This window comes from Helianthus annuus, chromosome 10 (assembly GCF_002127325.2).
Source record: "Helianthus annuus cultivar XRQ/B chromosome 10, HanXRQr2.0-SUNRISE, whole genome shotgun sequence".
Taxonomy (NCBI): domain Eukaryota; kingdom Viridiplantae; phylum Streptophyta; class Magnoliopsida; order Asterales; family Asteraceae; genus Helianthus; species Helianthus annuus.
Genome location: NC_035442.2, coordinates 18,067,405 through 18,070,629, shown reverse-complemented (window position 1 = coordinate 18,070,629; position 3,225 = coordinate 18,067,405).

The window sequence follows — 3,225 nt, the reverse complement described above, 5'->3', positions numbered from 1 at the left end:
TATACTTTGAATGATTCAGACAAATTATATTTTGATATTGAATTTCCAATAAGAAGTGTTAAAACAAAAATGATTAAACAGGTTTTCAAATTAACAGAAATTAACATTTCTGAAATAAAAGATTTAAATCTTGATAGAAAACCTAACAAATGCACTTCTTCAAGAATTCAACAAAGAGTAAACAAGAAAATGGGTTACGGTTGTGGTTATGGTTTTCAAAAGAAACCAAACCATAATGGTAACTTCAAAAAGAAAGGTCTTGGTTTCATTTCACCAGAAAATTATAAAAATCAGAAAACTTATAAACCAAATACAAAATTTGTTGCAGGTGGAAGTTCAGAGGATGAACAGAAGAAACCTTTCTGGAAACAGTCAAACCAGGAGTTTCTTGCTGAAGTGAAGAAGAATGTAAGAATGTTTGCTAAAAGAGTTGATAGAAGAACCTGTTTCAAATGCCAAGAAGTTGGACATATTGCTTGGAATTGTCCCAAGTCCAACTACAAAGAACAGGGAGTTTCTTCTAACTTTGATTTGAGAAGAAAATTTGTTGATAAGACAAAACTATCTTTAAACAATGATAGAATGATTGAAAAATCTAGTTCTAAAAAAGGTGATAGTTCAAAACGGTTTTACAAAAGAAAGGGTGATATGAACAAGCAAAAATGGGTGGTTAAATCTGAGAGTAATTCTGACAATGAATCTGATTCCATAAAATCAGAGGAGTCTTTGTTTGAGAAAAAGATTGTGGATTCCGTTCCAGAGGTGGACGATGAGAATTTTCCTCCATTGTCAAAGGAAAACTTGAAGAAGAAAGTTGGTGTCACACCCCCAAAATCCACCCGCGGAGTACCACCGCTTGGGAGCGTGACTGACCAGGATCAAGCCATCAATCATATCAAACATAGTATTTAATAATAAAAGTAATTAATGTAAATCATCGTGACATGATTGATGTTCCAAAACCAAACATCGTTTAAATAGCGGAAGCATAGCATGAAATCTCAAAATAATTATAAGTTCATAATAAGTTCATGATCCGTATCCCACAACGACCTGCTCCTCCCTGTGCAAGCTCCATAATGTACCTAAGGTCCTGCAAGGCATGCAACAAATAATCAACAAACTAGTTGAGCGAGTTCACAGAAAGTAAGTTCATAACATAGTGCATAAGTATAGCTAGTGGGGGCTTCCCATACTAGTGTGTACTAAAGGTGGGGGCTTCCCAAACCTTGTGTCCATATTACTGGTGGGGGCTTCCCATGTTTATCCTGGCTAATGAGGGCTTCTCATTAACGGTACTTACTAGACTAACTTCCGACCATGTGTTCTTCTTTACCGAGAACAGGAAAACGTACAGGGTCACGTAGGCTTTACGTGACGTGCCCTTCCCCGAGGACATGGTACGCGTGGGGGCTACGTAGGCTTTACGCAGCGTGGCCTTCCGACCTGGAAGCCAGTGGATGGTATTGGGTTACGTAGGCTTTACGTAACGTGTCCTCCCGACCCGGGAGACATATGGCAATTGTACTGGGTTACGTAGGCTTTACGTAACGTGTCCTGACTAACCTGAGGACGATGGTCTATAGTCTGGTATATGCGTAAGTACGAGTAACTCCTTTTACAATAACATGTCCAACCCAATTCCCAACCCGGGAATCCCATGCCTTGGCTGTGTGAACTCACCTTGGTTTGCTCGGCAGATACACAAAAAGTACAGGTAGCAAGTAAATGGTCAACCACGTCCTATCATGGTTATTTATGCAAGTTAGGTTCGTATATAGCACGTTTGTATCACTTATGGTATCAAGTATGATCATGGCGAATCACATAACGTATCAGCAGTTCATATTGTGTAACGAGTCCAAGTAATCGGCCCAAACAAATAAGCAGTCCAATTAGCAGTCATGAGTGTACTTGTGCGTGTTAACCCTGGCCCAACATAACCCGGCCCAAATAGTAAACACATACTGGTCCAATTATCAAACAGTCCACAAAATCCAAATCGTTGGGCTCAATAGATTGGGCCCGTGACAGTGAAGGCCCAACAGTGTGCGTGTAAATGGTGGTCTCGAGTCGCAACCGGCGATCTCGAGTCGCAACCGGAGATTACGAGTCGCAACAGCTGGTTACGAGTCGCAATGGTGGTCTCGGTTCATCATGGTCTGGTTACGAGTCGCAACGGGACTCGCAACCATGGTCTCGGCTTGTGCTGGCTTGGTTACGAGTCGCAACCTGACTCGCAACTATGGTCCCGACTCGCAATCATGTGTCGTAACCGAGTATGTAACTGATTTCCTTAATCTCAATCAATAAACACCGTGATTTCAGCAAACATAATCAGCAATTCGGAGAAACAGATCAAATCAGTTTTAATTCCAATTTCAACCGCATTCAAACAGTTTCCTATTATCATCAAGAGCAATAGCAAATAAATCAAACAAACATGCAATCGGGTTATCAAACCAGCCGATTCTAACTAACATGCACCCTAGCCTATGTGTGATTACATCTGTTAATATGATTATCAATCCGTTTAAGCTATAACAACACTATCGGATCTATACATGAACCGAATACATGAACATCTTCAATCACATACAATAGCCCTAGATTATCATCAAACATCCCCATCATATGACATCATGTATAAACAACCAACCATAAACACTAACCGATTCTAGGGTGTGCACGAGGGATGATCCGATTACAAGAAACTTCGAGACTTGAGAGGGTCGGCTGCCTTGGGTTCCGATCGAGAGAGAGTATGTGTGTGCTCTTGGTTGCAAAGGTTGTAAAAACTAAAACCCTATGATGTGCATGTGTATATATATGCGTACAAGGGATGTGGGCCGAAACCCACATGGGTTTTCTCATGGTCTCGAGTCCACTAAATGGACCGAGTGGGTTTTTGTAAGCGAATTACTATTCGGTTTAAGAAACCATATCTCGTAATCACATAAACATGTAACACATAGTATTTATTCACTCAATATAATTCACGTAAACACAGCACAAGTAGCACATAATAACATAGCGTTCATTTAAATCAAGCCCGTATAATCATAACACGTTCACATACGTTACACAAAGTAAGTCTAAAGTTCGAGTTGTCACATTATCCCCAACTAATTGGAAATTTCGTCCCGAAATTTGGTATGCACTCACTGAGGAAGCTAGGTAAACTGTACTGTTCACTGATTTTCCTGGGGTGTCACATCCTCCCCC